Raw genomic sequence first — 21,859 nt, forward strand, 5'->3', positions numbered from 1 at the left:
ATACATACTTCAGAGGCTTGAACATTGCTTCTACTCCCATCTTATCTGGCCTATATATGATTTTGAGTCGATGTCTATGAAATTGTTCTTGGTCCCAAATCATGAAGAAATGATACTTCCTTTTTGCATGGATCTCCAAGCACTTAATAACTGCCATGACATTCTTATGTAAAGCTATTGACCAAAATCCCACTTGGAATCTTGCAAATAAGGCTTCAAGAAACTCCATACATCCTGGTCGAAGAACAAGCCATTGCTTTCCCATTTGAAAGCTTTGAAACCTTTTAGACTTAGCAAAGCATCGTTGTAAAAGAAGACCATTGAGATCAAGTATTACACATAATTATGTTGCATTTCTTATCAAGGAAACATCAATCACATCATCGTGCTCTACTGTTGTTGAATCTGTTAGATATCCAACCATAGATGTCTTAGTTGAAGTTACAAAGAAGAAAAAGAAGCACATTAGATTCATTTACTTCCTCATCATTCTACCTAATGTTTGAGCTATAAACTGGCATAGAACACTAAAGCAATTTAACTTCACATTGATAAATACATAAATAGGTACTACTTAAAAAATGATGTCTTAAGAAAAGAGACATTTGACCATGTGGTCAAATCTAATCAAAAGTAATATCATGAGGTGAAAAAAATATATATGATGATTTTTTTGAAGTAAAATCTATTCTAATAAAGTCATTTTTCCATACCTACTTTTTATCGCTAGTTATAAGTATACTTGAGATACTAACAATAGATTCTTGTAATTAGTTGCACCAATTATATTATCATTATAATATTTAACATACTCAGTTTTTAAAAAGGCCTTCAAAATGGCATGTACAAAGAAGATGTTTATTAGTCCTAATTATTAAAAGAAAATTTAAACATGATACTTTTGACCATGTGACCAAAACTATGTCACATATAAGTGACACATGATAATTTAATTGAGATAAGTTATACTCTATTTGAATAATTTTTCATAGTTTCTTCTTAAGGACTAACCATTCTATTTTTGAACTAGTTATATCCCATAGATATTTAAACTCATGAATTGTAACAAGGATTTTACCTTAATATTCCATATACACATCTCAAAAGATACATTGGAGAGAAATCTTTGTTGCAATATTTATTACTGAGGTAAAACTCCTTTGGGAGGTGCAATGAATCTTTTTTGGGGTGTGCAATATATTGTTGGCTTTCTTATCCTAAGGTACATGCATAGACATACACTAGTGATGTAGTAAAAGAGACTATAAGAGATAAGAGATTTGACCATGTGGACAAATCTAACCAAAACTAGCATGACAAGATCATAACACAACACATATAAGAGTTTAATTGAAATAAGATCTAAAATAGACTTAAGTAAATTTTGCATAGCTAGCTCAAACTTTTCATTATGATAAGTATTCTTACACACTAGATTACAATTAAATAGTTATCCTTACAAAGGATGATAAATTTTAATGAGCTCTTTAATACCGATTTGATAAAATATTTACTTAAATATATTTTTTAAACCAAACATGCTTGGTACCTTTTATAAAAAATTAAAAAACCAAAGACATAGTTTCTTTAATTAATATCATCAAAGAAAGAAAATATTGCAAATGCTAATGGAAGTAACTTCTCAAGAAAAAAATCAAAATTACATCAATGTGTCTTCCTTGATGAAAGGAGAAGGAGTGGAGTTTAAACACCTGAAGTAGCCCTTAATTTCTCTTTCATAATTAGACTTGCTATATCTTGGCTTGATTTTTCTATGCCCTCGGGTGGTACTTCAAGAACTTGAACTTCAGTAGGAGGAACCTCTTGGGAGTTTGAATTTTGTTTGGCACTCTCATGGACCCTCCACAATTGTGCTTCAACCTCTCTTTGCTCTTGAGTGTTGCAAACCACTGCAATAGTCTTCATATGATTTACCAATGCCACCTTAGATGCAAGTCTACTTGCATATACATCAAATACAACCTCATGAGCATCATTAAATGCTTTGATTGTAGTTTCCATAACTTTCATTTTCTTTCTCAAAATAGCCTTTGCAATCCTTTGTTCTTCTTCAAGATCTTCATCATTGCACCTTGTCCAAGCCTTCAAAGTCCAAAATGGAAGGCTTGTTGACATTGTTTATATATCGCTCAAAATTGATGAAGCTTTTCTCCATGGTCACTAATGTCAAAACCACAAAAGAATCTATAGATCCAAAAGCAAACGTTCTATCCATTGGTAGGAAGTCAACACTACCAGCTAGCATGCGATACTTGCAAGAAATGCTTTCAAGATCATTTTCCAAAGCTGCCATTTGCTTTCGATCAAGAAATGATAACAACATGAATTGTTTAGGTTCACATGTCATTCGTAGTAGAGTGGATACAACCTTTCCAAACTTTATAGAGTCCCATTTCATTCCCTCAACCCCATGTGCTACATCTAGCACAACAACCCCAAAGGTAATTGGATCTCTGTAAACATTATGTATAAGATCAAAGGTTTCTAGATTGCATCCGACAACATATACATGCCAAGGGGAAGTAGTGGAGGATTGAAGAGGATTTTTCTTTTTTCCAATTAGGAAGTTCATAATATCTTTTGCTCCATTTGGTAGGGACCCTGCATTAGCTCCACGTGTGAGCTTCTTTGATACCCAATCATTGCAAATGGAACTGAAGCTCTTCCCAAGTCTTCATCACAGTGCTACTTTCTGGAACAATCATCATTGATATCATAATCAAAGAAGCTCACACTTGAATATCATCATTGATTGGGTATCATCATTGATATCATAATCATTAACAAGCTCTTCCCAAGTCTTCATCACAGCGCTACTTTCTGGAACTGAAGCATTGAAAAGAGTGACTAATTCCTCCTTTAGGACCCTATCTTGCTTGATTTTCTTAGCCCTTGTTTCCATGTCAATCATATCTTCCTTATCCCATTTGTTTCTAAGAAAAAGGATATGACCTTCATTGATCTCCTCTTGTAGTGTAAGGATGTCTCCATCCTTTAAACCCATAATGTAACGAAATGCAAGAGGAGAAGGTTGCCTTCCCTTTTTTCTCAAACTCTCCTCTTGGGATATAAGTTCACCTCTAGAGTATCTCTTCATGATTTTGATCCAACTATCAAATATTTCTTGGGAGCTAACAATCATATGGCAATCTCTAGATGCACAATTTTCTCCAATGTATGCCACAAATCTCTGCAAAAAAAAGATCAAAATAGTGAGCATAGAACAAAAGAAAGAGCATCACACTAATCTTCACAAAAAAAGAAGGTAAGCTTATATGTGATTACATGCCATGGTACTAGCTTGTCTTAGAAAGCCCTTGTTGGGGTTTTGGTGGAGAACCAAATGCTAGCCACCGATCTCTTAATTGTTGAAGTTGCTTAACATAAGGGGCATTCTTCATAACATTATGTGATTCCATATTTGTCATTTGTGAAAGATCAATGCACATTTCCACAGGACAATCAACTAATATTCCAGCATTTCTTGTGGTGTATAAATGCTTGGTTGCTAGACAACGTGTAGTATTACTCTGAATATATATCTTTGCTGCATGAATTGAGTGAAGCCCTGATATAATCCAATAACTATAAGTGTCCAACTTATTAGCATCCACCTCATCACGATGCATGGGTCTCTTCTCATTGTTGTCTTGTACAAAAGGCATAAGATATGTTGCTGTTGTTGGGTTCATGGGAGTCTTTATGAAAGACGTGGTTAGCTTCTCTACATAATCCCAAAGTGGATTTAAAAATATTCAAAATTCACAAAACCCAAATAAATGTATAGATTTCTAAGTTGAAAATTGAAAACACAACAACACAAGATTTTACGAAATACAAGACAAATGTACTCCAAAGGGACTCTTCCATAAAATGAATTATTGAAATTTGAGATTAAGTGTGGTATGAGATCCAATCATAAATATGTGTGCTTATGTATCAAATCTCATGGATTATCATGGCCCTAAGTTAGCATTAATTATGTTTCTCTTGCAAGAATCATATAGTAAAAACTTTGCCATGGACTTTGGTAAGAAGATCAAATTCTATTAATAGTGAGACTTGACCATGGGCTTAACCAAATGGTCAAGTGATAATGAAATGTTGAGTGTGAGTGTGGTATGAGATATAGTGAAAAATCATTGTGGTTATGTAGAAAATGTCATGGATTATTTTGTCCCTAAGTTAATATTGGATTTCTTCTCCATGTAAGTTTCCTATGCAAGGATCATACTCTAGGAACTTTGCTAAGATTTTTGGCCATGTGGTCAAATCCTATTTAATCAAAGAATGAGATTTAGTCCAATATGAGATCCACCTATATATCAATGTGGTTATGTAGCAATCTCACAATTCCATTTGGCCGAAAGTTAACATTTTAATTACTGCACATGTAAGTTTTCCTTGAAATGAGCTATATTGTAGAAACATTGTCATTGGTTTTAGACATGTGGTCAAATCCTATTTAATCATAAGACTTATCTATAAGATTAGAAACTTTGCCATGGCTTTTTACCATAGGGTTTTTAAAGGCTAGTTAAAGAGAGGATGCGGTTTATTGTGATATGAGATTCACATATAAACAAATATAGCTATGTAGCAAATCCCATAGATATCAATATAAGATAAAGTGAAAAATACTTGAAAGCTGGAGATTTGACCTCATGGCGAAACCTACAAGATAAGATGATTTCTATAAACTGGTTTTAACCATATGGCCAAATCTAGTTTCATAAACATATGAAGAAAGTGATTCATTTGTTGTAACATGCTGTGAAATTGGATTTGACTATATAGCCAAATATTGTTTTATAATGGAATGAAAAAGTGCTCATGGTTTGCAAGATTTATGAGATTAGATTTGATCATATGGCTGAACAAAACAAGAATGGGGGATTCTTGGATGCTAGCATTTAACAAAATGAAAGATTTGACCATATGGCCAATTTTTATTTTGTAGTGAAATGGAAAAAGTGGCTAATTTGTGGCAAAATGATATATTATTTATAGGAAGTTATGAAAAATTGAAATGAAAGAAATGTTTACGAAAACAAAGTGGTTTGTTTGTTGCACAACAAGTTTTGACCACATGGCGAAACTTCCTATAAATATAGTAGGTAATCAAGGAGTTCCAAGTAGAACATGGTCTTCCTTTTTTGGAGATAATATAGAAGATGTTTTTCTTAGAACATATTTCCATACAACCAAATCTAGCATACCCAAAATTTGTGTGATTGAACCCACCATAGATTTAGTCTTAATTTTTTAGGATCAAAATCCAAAAAAGTGGTTTGTTTGTTGCAAGACAAGATTTGACCACATGACCAAATTATAGAAAGTAAGGAATTCTAAGTAGAAACTAGCCTTTCCTTTTGGAAGTAAGCAAGGGTTGATAATATAAGAAAGCATTTGACCAAATGGCAAAATGTCATTCTTGTAGTAAAATGAACAAAGTGCTTGATTGGTTGCAAGATATTGTGATACTACAAGAGTCCTTATTTTGGCCAAGAGATAGCTTAAGGAGAAGATTTGGCCACATGGCAAAATCTCATAGTATATTGGAAAAAAGAACATAAATTACTTCTTATATTATAAGAAAAGATTTGACCTCATGGCCAAATCTCAGATTGTATTGAATAAAATAACAAAAAGTACTTCTTATATTGCAAGAAATTTTTTGACCATATGGTCTAATCTATAAATTGATGAAAGATCATGATATGTGTTGTTAGAAGATCAAATTACATCCTATGGCAAAATCATATTGAGTATTTGTAAGTATTGTATAGCCATTTGCTTATTGCAAAATTATAAAGAGTGTAGCCATAAAATCTGATGGTAATGCTTTTACTATGAAAATACAGTATAATGGAAAGTTCTATATAGTAAAGTATAATGCAATGTATAAGAACTTGATAAAATGCTCTAATATTACGGAATGATACAACAAATATAAGGCTAGGTTTAGCCTTGAGGCAAAATCTTGAGGTATATAGCATCACAGAATAGAAAGAAAGGCTAGTATTTTGAAAGCACTCATCATTGATAAAAGCATTGCACAAACCATTTATTCCATATTCACATCTAAGAGACTTTTTTCAACATTACACAAATCATATATTTCATATTCACAACAAAAAGAGTATTTTCAACAGTGCAAGAAGTCATGTTTTCAATATTGACATAGAGTGAAGCTATCACTTGCAAGGTAGTGGTTGGACAACAAAAAAGACAAGTGCTCCAGGAGATCAATCAAGCAATCGAGAAGAAGAAGAAGATATTGAATTCTCAAGAGTGAGTGCCTAATCTCATTGCTACAGAAATACATATACAAAAATATATATTGCATTTAGTTTTCATACATGATTCTTATTTAAAAAATGCTTTTGGTGTTTGATCTTAATATTATTCTCAATACTAATCATACAAAAGAATAGTAGTGTGATTTGTAGTAATTGTATGGATTGAAATGGTCATAATCAATGTAGTTTAACTCAAAATCAGAAATGAAGTAGGAAAAAGTTGAAAACCTGTTGTAATTAGTAGGTCACTAATGTGTGCCAACGTATCAAAAATCACCCGTGAAGTAGGAGCAGGCACGATGTGGACTGGCAATCATTCACTACCTTATTGAATTGCTGAAGCCTTGGAGCAAGATTTCTGATTTGAAGACGCACGTAGTTTTAGTCATAATACCCTGATTCGAACCAAAAATTGCACTAGATAATCTGTTTCAGTTTGAGAAAATGAAACAGTGGAGAGTAGTCAAAAAAGAGGAGGGGGATAGAACAGCCAAAGATTAGGGCTGCAACACCAGCAGTAAGAGAGGGGCGACAGGAGCAGAGATAAAAACAGAGAGGATCAGAGATGCGAAACCTGCAACTGTAAGAACGCAACAGAGAAAACACTCAGGTTAGAGAGTTGCGTGGAAGAGAGAGGGAGGGGAAGAGAAACTCATTTTGAAAAACGTTATGATTAGTTGTAAAGACCGACTCATGAAACAAGGCGTTGCCCCCAAACCCCCACCGGGGGCGCTGCCCCCGAACCCCCACTGGGGGTGTTGCCCCTAGACCCCCACAAGGGGGCGCTGCCCCCCGGACCCCCCGTTGGGGGCATTGCCCCCAAACCCCCATTAGGGACACTACCCCCAACCCCCTACTAGGAGTCTTGCCCGCATACCCCCACCAAGGGCCCTACCGCTTAAACCCCCCATTGGGAGCTTTGCCCCCAAATCCCTACAACGGGCACTATCTCGAAACCCCGACTGGGGGCATTGCTCCCAAACCTCCACCGAGGAAGACGTTTCCCTCAAACTCTTACCAGGGGCATTTCTCCTAGACCAGCTCCTTCCCCCTCACCCCTCCTTAAGAACCCACCATTGGGATATTGCCCCTATTTCCACAGCTAGAGATTTTGCCTACATACTCTTTATCCTACCCTACTAGAGATTCTACTCTCGAACTATCTCTAAGGTGGGTTCAAAATCCTCAATGATATTACACATTACATATTAGATACATGTAATATACATAATCTTACAAAATATGATTTAATATATTTAACTTATATTTATTACTTATTAATAAATTAATTTAATATATATATTTTTAAAATATATTCCATAATATGCACATAGTACGATATACTAATATAACATGATTTAGACTAAAATAGTATAACTTAAAAATAAAATGTAATATGATACATTTTACTATTATCAACAAGTAGGTAGTATAAGATTTATAAATATTTAACCATGATAAAATTTATCTTTCCTTCTCAAATAGCTTCTAATTGATCTAAAATTTCCTCAATATTTATAACTTTGTGTCATAGGGAATGAAATCTCCTATTCTTTAGAGGTCATTGTGGTTTCAACATTTAAGCACAAGGTCAAAGTTTCTAAAAAATATCTTTATCCTTGTTGTCATGTGGAATACATGAAATAAAGGTTTTGATCATTTGATCAAATATTTTCCAATGGAGATCATAGAAATTATTCTTGTTGACATATAATAAAGGCTTTGAACATTTGGCTAAATCTTGTTCTATGGACATCACAACAAAATTATTATTCTTGCTATCATCTAGGTTAAATACATGTTTTGACCATATGGCTAAATCTTTTCTTGTGGATATCTCAAAGAATTTTAATCCTAAGTCTTGTGTAAAATAGTTGCAATAGAGGTTTTGACCATCTGGCTAAATCTTTTTCCATAAAGATCACAATGAACTTTTATCCTTGTTATATGTATTTGGCTTGAGTTTTGACCATTTGGCTAAATATTTTTCTATGGAGACCACAATGAGCTTTTATCCTTTTTGTCATGTGAAATACATACAACAAAGGTTTCAATCATTTGACTATGTTTTCCCCTATGGGGATCACAAATAATTTTTATATTTGCTATGGTATGGAATACATACAATAGATTTTTTACCAGGTGGCTAAATCTTTTCCTATACACATTATAAATAATTTTGATCATTGTTCTCGTGTTAAATAGATATAGTACAAGTTTTGAACATCTGCTATATCTTTTCCCAATGAGAACACACAAGGAAGTTTTTGCTTACTCAAAGAGTAGCTAATAAAATAAAGTAAAATCAAGGTAACTAAAAATAATAGAAGAAACTTTTCTTATTTACTTTAGGGCGGCACAGTTCATGAGAAAGTTTGTTTTTGGCCATATGGTCAAATCTATCCCCTTCTTTCTGTACGATGTTTCCATTAATACTTTCTATTATGGAAGTTGGACTGATTCTATCTAATGTTTAAGTACTTTTTTTGTTTCAATGAAATTTGATACTTCATTGTATTTAGCAATTTCATCACTATTTTCTTCTTTCTGAGAAGTGACAGCATACAAATGATAAAATTTCCATTTTCTCACTTGTATAGGTATCATGAATAACGAATTTTATTTTGGAGAAACTGTGAATTTGCTAGTTGATCATGAGATTGTTGCACTTGGTAGAGTGCATGCAATACATCCAAATGAGACATGCCATGGAGAAACACTTGAAGATGGATAAATTTTAGTGGCTATTAATAAATGTTTAAATATAGCAGCGTATTTGCCATTCCCAACAATTGATGCAATGAAAGTTCATGAAGCTATAGGTGGTTTCGCAAAATGGGGAAAGAAAGATGTGGTGGTTGTTTCAAACTCAATAACAATTCATGATGGAGGAGATGATTACGAATCAGACCATGTCCTACCTTCTGAGGATATTGATGTGCTTAGCATTTGTGAAAGTTGGAGAGAACGTAGAGTGATGCTATGGACAGAAGGCAACACTGTGTGTGTTGGGATAGGGGTTATATTATTGGCTTTTCCATATGATGTGATAAACTTTGAATTGCTAGGAGAAGAGGATGTTGGTGTGGTGGTAGATAAAGCCCTTGATCAAACCACAGGAACATACATAGATGACAACCTCCACTGTGTCACTTTGGAAAGATGGCCTATTAAATAAGTCACCTTTGATGATGGAACATCACTGCTATAACAATAATCATACATGCAATTTGTCTCTACAAATGCTTGTGCCAAAAACATGGAAGATACCAATGAAGATTATGTTTCTGCAAAAAATCAATTTTTGTTCAGAAGAGATCATATTGTATGGTCAATAGAAAGCCTTGAATTATTGCCCCTAAAGGTGCAAACTTGAGGACTTCTATGGACTCCATTTCACATGTTTCCATGATTGATTGTTGCCAAGAAAAGTATTGTCAGTTTGCTGATAGAGAAGCAATGCAACAATTACATACATACTTTTGGGGATTGCAATTTGAAAACCGCACAAACTATGTTTATGACAAGTTGGAGGTGGTTTGGGGAAGTGGTAGAAAGTGGGCATGACTGAGGAGGAAGAGGGTGTTTTGGTTATGGAGGTTGGAGGAGGAGGTGGCCCGAGAGAAGGCTTATTGTGGAGATGGAAGGAGGAGGATATAGAAGGGAGGTAGGGGATCACACGTTGTAGTGGTGACCAAGCTGTAAAGCGGTAGAGCAAGCGATGATTTTTCTATGGGTGACTCTATGAGGCAGCTATGAGCGGTGGTGACTCTATAGCAAAAGAGGACTGGCGGTAGGCATGCAATGGGTCGATAGGGGATGCATTGATGGATGGCTCAAGTGGTGGCAGTGGGCAATGTTCGTGTAATGAACGTGGGCACACAGTGTTGGAGTATCTAGGGTCGAAAGTCTACCATGGGGGTAAGAGACAACAGGGTAAAGGGAGATTCAGGAAGAGAGCAATCGCTGAAAGAGAAGGGGTTCAAAGAAATAGAAGATGTAGAAGAATATTCATAGGAACCTGTCAATTTATTTTTGCATCCTGAGAAGATAAATCCCTTGTAGACAAAAAAATGTGCATCAAACAATAGCTTCTTCTTTGCTGCTCGGACCGCCAATTCGCTACTTTCGTTGGCTCCAAAAGGAGGTAAAATATCACGACACCTAATTTGAATTCTCCCAAATCACCCCTTCTTCTTCTCCCAGTTCGGAGTGTTGTTTGTTGCCTAGAAACTATGATCGCGTGTCGCATGATTTTTGTTGAGATGACAAGCTCAACACATGCGGACATTGATGATGGACTGCCTGGTTAGATGGGTTCACACGTCTACACTTAGCACGTCGGTGGTCATTATGACTCTCACATGGCCACTGACTCATTACTTATCATATTCAGGTTGTTACGCCTATTTACAGCTGGCATAGTTATAGCGCCAGTTGACTAGTGTAGTCGGTTATGCATTGTTTGACTTAGTAGGCCACTTTCCTTTTATGTTGTATCTTATCTATACTTTGTGTACATTGTAAAGAGTGTGGAAGAAGAAGAAGAAATCAGCAAGAAAACGTTTTTGGCCTCCATCTCTCTTCTTGTCTCTTGAGTGAGCTTCTCCTTGTGCATTCTGTGTGTGTTCGGCGCAGCATCTTGAGCAACCCCCTCCACCACGCGATTCTTGACATGGTATCAGAGCCGCACCATTGAGAGAGGCTGATTTCGAAGGTTGAAGCAAAGGAGAAGAAGCAAGGTTCGAGCAAGCAAGCCACAGGTAAGAAGCTCTCCCATCCTTCAACTCTTTCTCTTCGATAGTGCTTGTGGAGGCACTGGAAACAGGGCAAAGCAAAAATCTCAGATTGCAGTGAGATTTGGTGTGCGCGAAGAGCACTGTGTACTCTGCAAATAAGCCCTTTAGGGCTTATCCGCAGTTATTTTGGGCATCTGAGGCCGTTTCAGGGCCCGTTTTAGAGCCGCAAGGTTGCGGACAGCAGTTTCAGGGTACGCTGTGACTTCGACTGTATTGACCGAACGTGGGTGCGCAGGTTACAGATTTCAGGTCTGTAAGTTTAAAGGTGTTTACCAGTGAGTAAACACAAGGTTTATCTGCAAACAGGTTGCAGATTGCATGTATTGTTGAGCAGACAGTTAAAAAGGCTGTTTGGTGTATTGCTGTGCACTACAGGTCCAAGGTTGCAGAAGATTTACTTGCTGTTGGTATTAATTTTGTGATAATGGCAGAGAACAGTGGAAGCCCTATCATTGAGAAGCTCGACAAGAACAACTACCCTTCATGGAAGTTTCGTGTCACGAACTTCCTTATTGGAAAAGGCCTCTACGAGTTCGTTTCAGGTGAAGAAAAGGAGCCGGAGGTGAGTGATCCTCCAACTGCAGAAGAGACAAAGGCACGAAAGGAATGGAATGCAAAAGACAAGAAGGTCATGTATTGGTTGTCTGCAGTAATTGACAATAATATGCTGGGACACATTAGAAATGCAGAGAATGCATATGCAGCTTGGACCATACTTGAAAGTATGTTTTCTGTAAATACAAAGGCACGAAAGATTCAACTCAAGCAAGAGTTGAATACATTGAAGAAAGGGAAGATGTCTATCAATGAGTATGCACTGAAAGTAAGAAGCATTGCAGATGCATTGGCAGCGATTGATGCAATGCCCGATGATGATGATTTGGTGTCGTCTACCTTGGGTGGACTTAACAATGAAAAGGCTTGGAAGTTTTTTGTAACTTTCGTATATGTCAGAAAGCCATTTCCAGATTTCGATGAGTTGGTCTCCCTTATGATCACTGAAGAGATCAACATGCAGAGTGAGACATCTGAAAGAAGTGGTGAACAGGTCCATGCTTTCTACTCCAGTTCAGGAAGGGGACGTGGCAGGTTCTCTTCAAGAGGCCGTGGTACAGGACGTGGTAGTGACAACCAGCAAAACAGATTGAATCAGCAATTTAGCGATATGCAGGTTTCAGGAGGTCGTGGTAACTTTAGAGGCAGGGGGAGCTTTAGAGGAAGAGGTGGATGGCAAAACAGAGGTTCTAACAACTCTGGTATTGTGTGCCACTACTGTGGCAAAACAGGTCATATTGCAGCCCAATGTTATGCTAAGAGAGATGATATCCGCAGTGGTAAGTTGCAGTAAGGAAACTATGCATCGTCTTCACGACAGAATGAAGACAAAAATGAACGTTTGTTCATTATGCAGCATATGCTGAATGCTGTTACAGGAAAGGGAACACATGAAGATGTTTGGTATGTTGATTCAGGTGCATCCAATCATATGACCAGCCATGCAGAATGGTTTGGAGAGATGCAGGATTTGCAGAATGCAGGTTATGTGCAGACGGGTGATGACTCATGCCACCCAATTTCACACATTGGAAAAGTTCCCTTGTCCTTGCATGATGGTAAGACAAAGAGTCTTTCAGATGTATTGCATGTGCCATCTATTACAAAGAACTTGGTGTCAGTCGGTCAAATGGTAGAGCAAGGGCTGCAAGTTAGATTTAATGCAAAGGGCTGCTTTGTAGAAAACTTCAATGACAAGTGCAGGTTGGTAGCAAAGGGAAGTAGAGTTGGACGTATGTTCACTCTAGATGCTAGAATTCCTACTATGAATGCGGCTATGTATGCCAAAGGAAAAGGAGTTGTTGCAGACATTGAAATTTGGCACAAACGCATTGGACATGCAAATGTACAAAGGCTGAAATTAATGCAGTCCAAAGGTTGGTTACAGGTTTGCCTACATTTAAAGTTGCAGAATTTCAGAAGGTATGTGAAGCATGTCAGTTTGGTAAGCAGGCAAGACAACCCTTTTCACATGACAGAGATGTAAGCAGAAATATCCTTGATGTTGTGCATACAGACATTTGGCCTACACAAAATGTATCTCTTGGAGGTAGTTCATACTTCATCACATTCATTGATGATTGTTCTAGAAAGCTGTGGGTATATTTTATGAAGGAAAAGAGTGAAGCTTTTGAGCACTTTAGAACTTTCAAGGCTGCAGTTGAAAGAGAAATAGGCTTGAAAGTAAAGTGCCTGAGGTCAGATGGAGGGGGAGAGTACCTCTCAAATGAGTTCAGTGATTTTCTGAGGTCTCATGGGATAAAGAGACAGTTCACATGCAGGTATACCCCACAGCAAAATGGGGTTGCAGAAAGGAAAAACAGGCATATTGGAGAAGTTGCACGTGCCTTGATGGTTGAAAAGAATATGCCTAAGTATTTTTGGTCTGAGGCTGTTCATACTGCTGTTTATATTATGAACAGAACTCCCACAGCTGCAGTTCATGGTATGACCCCCGAAGAATGTTTTACAGGTAAGAAGCCTGATGTTTCACACTTGAAAGTATTTGGCTGCATTGCGTATGTTCATGTGCCAGATGAGTTGCGGAAGAAACTGGATCCAAAGGCTGAAAAGTGTGTCTTTATTGGATACTCTTTAGAGCAGAAAGGGTATCGCTGTTACAACCCTGTCACATGTAAGTTCAGAGTGAGCAGGGATGTCATCTTTGATGAAATGAGCAGTTGGTATGCATCTAGTGGTGATGCATTGGATGTTGATGATGATCATGACACTCATGTGCAGGCTGAAAGGCAAGAATCACGGACTCTTAGTGGACCAGAGACATCATCTGGTAGTCCTTGGTCTGGGAGACTAAGGAGTACCTCTACATCTTCGGGTGCATCTAGTAGCACTACAGGTAAAGACAAAGGAAAGAATAAAGTGTCAGAAGGCATTGATGCAGTTCTTGATGGAGACTCCAGTGGCTCAGAGAGCTTGGATGATGAGCTTGGCATTCCTTCAGTGAGGACTCCAGGTGTGCAGAGAGCACGCGTTAATGCAAAGACTCCATTGAGTGATCCAGTGGTACGCAGGTCTAGCAGGGTGAGATACCCTGTTAAAAGATTTGGTTTTGAAGGTTATGCAGCTCACCATTATGCTTATATGGTGAAACTAGTTGAGGATGTTGAGCCCACATGTTTTGAGGAGGCTGTTGGTCATGCTCATTGGGATGCAGCAATGGATGAGGAGATGGCTGCATTAGAGGCCAATAAGACTTGGGATCTAGTATCATTGCCGAAGGGAAAGAAAGCTATTGGATGTAAGTGGGTTTATAAGATTAAGCACAATGCAGATGGTTCTATTAGCAGGTACAAAGCTAGACTGGTTGCAAAAGGCTATGCCCAGACATATGGCATAGATTATGATGAAACCTTCAGTCCAGTTGCTAGGATGGCAACTGTCAGATGTGTGATTGCTTTGGCAGCAGCCAAAGGTTGGAGGTTGCAGCAAATGGATGTAAAGAATGCCTTCTTGCATGGTGATTTGCAGGAAGAAGTGTATATGGATCAGCCAGCAGGTTATGAAGATTTAGAGCATCCCACGTATGTGTGCAGGTTGAAGAAGGCACTCTATGGGCTCAAGCAAGCACCTAGAGCATGGTCTGACAAGATTAGAGAGTATCTTGTCAATATTGGCTTTTATGTTTCTGATGCTGATCACTCACTTTATGTGAGAAAGGGAGATGCAGGTTTGGTCATCATAGTCATCTATGTGGATGACTTGATTATTACAGGTGATAGTGATAGTGGAATTGCTGAAGTCAAGGGCTGTTTGAAGATGAAGTTTGAGATGAAGGATTTAGGTGAGCTAAGGTACTTCCTTGGCATTGAGGTGATCAGATGTGATGATGGTATATGGCTGTCCCAAAGACAGTATGGCTTGGATATGTTGTCCAAGTATGGTATGACTGCATGCAAACCACTTTCAGTCCCGTTGGAGCAGAATGTAAAGCTGAGTGCTGATGTTGGGGATGAGATAGAAGACCCTACTATGTTCAGGAGGATAGTGGGGAGTTTGATCTACATGACCATTACAAGGCCAGACTTGAGCTACGCTGTTGGTCTTGTGAGTCAGTTTATGGAAGTACCTAGAAAGCCACATTTGGATGCAGTCAGACGCATATTGAGATATGTGAAGTCCACATTAGATTATGGACTTTTCTATGAGGCAGGTACAGATGTACAGGTGTTTGGATACATAGATGCAGATTGGGCTGGTAGTATGTCTGATAGAAGATCTACCAGCGGATACATGTTCTCTCTTGGTAGTGCAGCAGTTGCATGGAGCAGCAAAAAGCAATCTACAGTTGCTTTGTCGAGTACAGAGGCTGAGTATAGAGGTGCTGCTGTTGCAGCATGTGAGGTAGTATGGCTGCAAAAGCTATTGGCTGATTTGGATGTCCAGGTGGAAGGTCCAGTTGTCATTTATTGTGACAACATGAGCAGTGTACAGTTGGCTAGGAACCCTGTGTTCCATGCCAGGACAAAACATATTGAGGTACACTACCACTTTGTGAGAGAGAAGGTACTAGCAGGTGAGATTGACTTGGTATATGTCAGCACACAGGATCAGATAGCTGACATCTTCACGAAGGCATTGGGTACAGAGAAGCTTCAAAAGTTTCCAAGCTTACTTGGAGTTGCAGAGATGCAGTTGAGCTTGAGGGGGAGTGTTGAGATGACAAGCTCAACACATGCGGACATTGATGATGGACCGCATGGTTAGATGGGTTCACACGTCTACACTTAGCACGTCGGTGGTCATTATGACTCTCACATGGCCACTGACTCATTACTTATTATATTCAGGTTGTTACACCTATTTACAGCTGGCATAGTTATAGCGCCAGTCGACTAGTGTAGTCGGTTATGCATTGTTTGACTTAGTAGGCCACTTTCCTTTTATGTTGTATCTTATCTATACTTTGTGTACATTGTAAAGAGTGTGGAAGAAGAAGAAGAAATCAGCAAGAAAACGTTTTTGGCCTCCATCTCTCTTCTTGTCTCTTGAGTGAGCTTCTCCTTGTGCATTCTGTGTGTGTTCGGCGCAGCATCTTGAGCAACCCCCTCCACCACACGATTCTTGACAATTTTGCCAATACTTTTTTTTGCATAAATTCCCCCAAAAATGGTTGAAAGCAAGTTTCTTTTTTTTTAACATGTCATCATATTCTAGAAGTTATCTACATCGTTTGGATATTTACAAGAAATAATATCCAAAAATATCAAAAATAGGCTAAACTTTTCTAAAAAACTAGTATTTTTGAACCATCCACACTACGAATATTAACCTAATGACTAATATGGCATTGACTCTCTAGATCAATAACAAAGCCAAATGAAAATACACTCTAGATTTTTTCACACTGTGTCCACGTAGCACTATGACATCCACCCCCTCTTAACTTGCACATCCTCTGCCATGTGCCAAAGTCATATGGATCTGCAATGTTAGAAGAAGTATCCTCTACCATGTCAATGTCTTCATCTTCTACCTCTTCTTCTTCCATATTCTCATGTTCATGCTCTCAATATCCAACTCCTTCAACTCATATGTTGAAGACTCCCTATGTTTAAAGAGCTTGATACATTTTCCAACCACTAAAGTCCTTGGAGTTGTTCCATCCATCTCATGTAATGCATATGTAGCATTGTAGAAAATAAACCTTACCACATATGGACCAAACCACTACTTTGCCATCTTCCAACTGGCACTATGTTGATTCTCCAAGTTGTTGTAATAAAGCAGCACCTAGTCCCCTTCTTGTATAGCTTGTGGTCATAGTCTGTGTCACTTTTCAAACCTCTTTTTGTTCTTGATCCTTGTAGTCTTTAGTTTTTTCATTGTTGTCTCAATGTCTTCAGGCATTCTTTCTAATGGTCTAATGCGTAGGAACAGCAACTCTTCTCTATTCAAACCTTCCCATGGTAGAACACTTCAAGTAGCAATAGTCTTCTCAAAAGGCATGATTGGTTGTTGTCCATATATTACTTCAACATGCATATACCCTATAATTGCACTATGAGTGGTCCTATCAGCCCATAAAGCAAAGGGTAATATTCTTAAAGATAGGTTGATGATCTCTTTCACGTTGGCCATTTTCTTCAGGAATGTAGGTTGAAGTTAAAGCCAGCTTGATACCCAATCATGAAAAGAAGTCACGAGCCTCATCCACATCCAATTCTCCTCTATGTGCAACCACTTTACTAAGACAACCATACGTGCAGAAAAATTCTTCTGATAAGAACCTGCAAATTGCTTGAGTAGTCTTTGTACCAAGAGCCTAACCTTCCACTTGATTTTTCAATTCTTCTCATGCAAGCACAATATATCTCATATTCCATAAACCTGTAGGCATGGTAACCAAATCAACTACCCATTTGTAATGCATAGACAATGGATAGGTTGGTTGCAACCCATCTCTATGTTTCACCGTTGAATACATCTGACAGTCACTACATGATTCCACATAATTCTCCACATCTTCATACATGCTCTACCACCAATACTTCTCTTTGATCTTGGCAAATGTGCCCCAAACTCCTCTATGTCGAGTCTATGTCCAGCCCATAAACTTTCATGAAACGCCTGCATCACTTGTTGTTGAGAAGCCCTATCTCCCAATACACATACTGGAGCTCCTCTCTTTTTCTTTGCATGCTTCCATAAATATCCATCTCTCAAGAAAAACCCATAAGATTTTCTTTTGATCCTTTTGAATTCAACTTTAGAAAACTCAGTCTTCTTTGTCATGAGGTTGAGATATTGGCCTATCTTCAGCCAATCATCCTCATACAACTCTTTTAAAAATTGTGTTCTCACTCAAGCATAACATTGATGATGCTTCCTCTCTACTACCCATCTCTTCTCCATGGTTGTAAGTTAAATTTTTACTACTAAAATCCCTGTTATAACAGTTATACACTTGTTGTATTTGTTGTTATGACAGCTATACCTACATTAATGACAACTATACTTGTTTTCAGATTTGTATCTGCAATAACAGGAGCTGCATACTCATTCCTTGCTATAATAAAGTCATTTTCAACACCTATCACATTATCCTCTTCATCTTCCATCGACTCCTCTTCATCTTCAAAACTTGCTCATGAAAGCATGTCAACCATGAGGTTTTATCTACTTGAAATATGCTAAAAATTATGGTTAAGTGATTTTACATATGCAATCCACCGTAATATGGCAATATCGGGAGTTAAGCAATTTACTATCATGCCCAAAAGAGGTAGACAATCAGTCTTTGCCACTACATGAGCTCCCATAAAATACTCCCTATCACACTTAAGGGCTGTCACTACACCCCAAAGCTCTCTTTTGACTTGAGAATATTGCCATTGCCGTTCATTAAGGATCTTTGCTCCAAATCGAATGGCATATCTATTTCCATCAGTATCATCTTGACCCACTACCCAAGCAATGCCAATTGGGCTTATATCCATTGTGAGAATAATAGGCTGCCCACTCACTGCCCATTCTCATAATTTACTCTCTTTAGTGTTGGAGTTGAAATCAATAATCTCTTTAACTTCTGAACTGCCTTCGTATGCTATTTACCCCACCAAAACTTTTGATTTTCTCAAGAGTTGATATAAACTTTCAGTCACATGAACAAAATGCAAAATCCATATCAAGTAAAAGACACATGCACCAAAAATCTTCTCACCTCGGATACATTCGAGCAGGTGGCATCAATCTTTACTAGTGACGGCTTTCTCCTAGAGGGTTCATAGATGTCCCCAATAACTAAGGTCAGTAGTATGCCCAAATGAATCATCAATTGAGTTGTACAAGCTTGCATGCTTCTTATGAGCATGTAAGAATTATCCAAACCCTTTATTTTGTCCTCACGAGCTCAATGTAGCAAATCAAGAACTAGTAAAGTGGAAGACTTTTGAGTATGTCATAGAAGACATATGAGAAGGTCAAATGCCTAATATCATTTTCCAAGAAAAAATTCTTTACCCTCGTGGCAATTTGTCATCACAGACCCCTGCCATGAATTTACCATTAATCAAAAGCACTTGGATAGTCATCCAAACAACATTCTAACAATTCAGTTGAATGTGAAAACATTTAGGACATTGTTTGATCAATCAACAAATCATCAAGGAAAGGTAAGGTCAATGTTAACCCCAACACGAAAAAAGAAAAAGTAAATAAAAAAGACGCAAGGCAAAGGCGGAAAAAAGGTAGCCCTACTGAAGAAAGAATAGGAGAAAATGCCAAAAGTGCAAGGGAAACCTTAAAAGTCCAAGGCAAATGCAAAAGGGGAAAGGCGCATTTTAAAATAAAAAGGCGCACCCTGAAATCTTGTAAAAGAGCGTCGGACTCTCACCCGTGCAATTTGTAAATGTAGACAGGCAGTGGAAAGGAATCTAGAAAGATAGAAGGACAATGGGAAAAAGGGCCTAGCGGCCGACCATGTAAAAAAGAGGAAAAGGGGATGACCGCCCAAAAGGGATTTAGGGTTTTGTATATAAAGTTGAAAAGTGAATGAGAAGCTCATTCTTGTGTGTGGCCAAAGCTTCTTCTTCTTCTTCTCTTGTTTATTACCTTCTTGCTTGTGCTTGAGAGAGGGATTGAGAGAGTGTGAGGGAGTGAGGGAGTGATTGTGTGAGAGTGAGGGATCTTGGAGAAGAAGCTCTCTATCTTCTCTCTTCATCTTCCCCTCCTCTCTTCTCTTCTCTTGTCTCGCGTGTGGCTATGGAGGATGAAGCTCATGGGAGAGGGATTGAGGTTGCTTGAGCTTGCCTCAAGGATCGTGGAGCTACCGGTGTGCAAGAAAGAGGAGGGTACTCGATCCAGCATCAAGGTAAGCTCATTACACCCGTAAGGTAGGCATTGCACATCGGCTATGTGAGAGGTAGCCATGGCCGCTCGATTCGAAACACTTGAGCAATAAGTGGTTCGTAGGTCTCGGGTAGAGCTTGTAGCTCCCCTTCATTTTGGTTCCGTTCACGGGATAAACGGAATCAAGTCTTGAGCGCCGCGCGCATCAAATCGAGCGTAGAAGTAGGGTTTGCAGCCCGAACCGGTGCTCGAGATAGCTAGGAGATTTAGGAGGTTTTAATCCGTGAAACAAGTAAGTGTTTTGGTTTGTTGGAAGAATTAGTGTAGGACTACCATTCTACATCTCTGTTTTGCATTTTGGCTGCATTAGATTAAGGTTAGATTAGGTTAAGAAAAGAGAAAACAGAGGTTTTGGCTGCTACTGGAAACAGGGAAACAGGGAACTAGATTCAAATTTCTGGGTAAAACAGGGAAGAGGGAACTGGCTTTAAGGTTTTGCAGTGCTAGGAAAGGACCTTAAGAGGCTTGGGAGGCCAGGACAAACCTCATTTCATTGGTTAGCTTTGTGTGTGTGAGAGAGAGAGAGCTTCTGAATACTAGGAAGAGGGAGCGCTATCACGATTCTGGGTGCCATCAATTTGTGCTGCTCCAGGTGAGTCTGGTGGTTCTTAGTAGTGCCCGAATTAGATCTGGAAAGTCTTGTGATTGTGTATAGCAGGCATCAAGTGGGATCGAAACGCGTCGAAATCGCGCCTGTCGCTAGACGCAATCAGACCAGGTCTCAGTGGTCCGATTCCCAGAATCGGACCACCCGAGTCCTGGAGTGGGACCGTCCGATTCCAAGAATCAGACTGTCCCACTACTAGAGTCAGACTAGCCCTGTCCGATTCCCAGAATCGAACAGTCCGATCGGATGTGCCACGTGGCACTCGGACCGCCTATCATAGTCGGACCATCAGACTTTAGGAATCGGACCCGATCTGTCCTACTGATGGACTCGGACCACTCTGTCCGACTGCAAGAATCGAACCGTCCGACTAAGGGAGTCGGACCACTCTGTCTGACTGCAAGAATCAGACCGTCTGACTGAGGGAGTCGGACCAGCCCTGTCCGATTCGCAAAATCGGACAACCTGATTCTAGCAATCTGACCATCCTGCTAGAAGGAAAAATAAGGATCTTTAGTTGACCCTGCCACAGACTTGACCCCCAGGACACAACCCTGAACACCCCCAAGACCCAGTTTGACCATTAGAACCTCAAAGACCAATCGAACTTAGAGCAGAATAGAAAACACAGCACAGACCTTCAGAAAGACCATAGAATAGCCAGTAACCGAGCTTAGAACTCAAATCAAGCTAAGAATGTGGAGAGAAACAGAGTGGAGTTCGCATTAAACGCTTTCTGCATCAGCACTTCACTCTTGTGTTCCACTAAGTTTGCACTGCAAGAAAAGAGAAAAACCTGTTTTCGCACCAAGCACCTCAAAAGCACTAAGCATAACGTGTGAATAAGGATTGCAGTTGCTTTCAAATAACAAGGAACACATCAGGATATCTAATAACATTAAGGAACCCACTAGTAGGAGAAGACCCCAAGACTTAGACAGGTGCCTGAGTGTCCTACTAGTAGGACCTAGAGAAGACACGAAGACACGGAAAGCAACAATATAAAGGATTGGACACTGCTTGGAGCTGCTTGGATTTATTGACAACCTCGTGGAGTTGGAAGCAGAAACAATGTTGGGATCAAGAGGCGAATGAGGAGAGGACCAATTAGACTTAGGAGAATTTCCAACCTCAGTCCAGGAACTGGTCCACAACTACGATCTACTCACTAGGACCATGATCCAGGGCAGACCTGTAGAGGAAGTGGT

Source organism: Lygodium microphyllum, chromosome 14 (assembly GCF_053477565.2).
Source record: "Lygodium microphyllum isolate KBCC chromosome 14, Lygodium_microphyllum_v1.1.10, whole genome shotgun sequence".
Classification (NCBI taxonomy): Eukaryota; Viridiplantae; Streptophyta; class Polypodiopsida; order Schizaeales; family Lygodiaceae; genus Lygodium; species Lygodium microphyllum.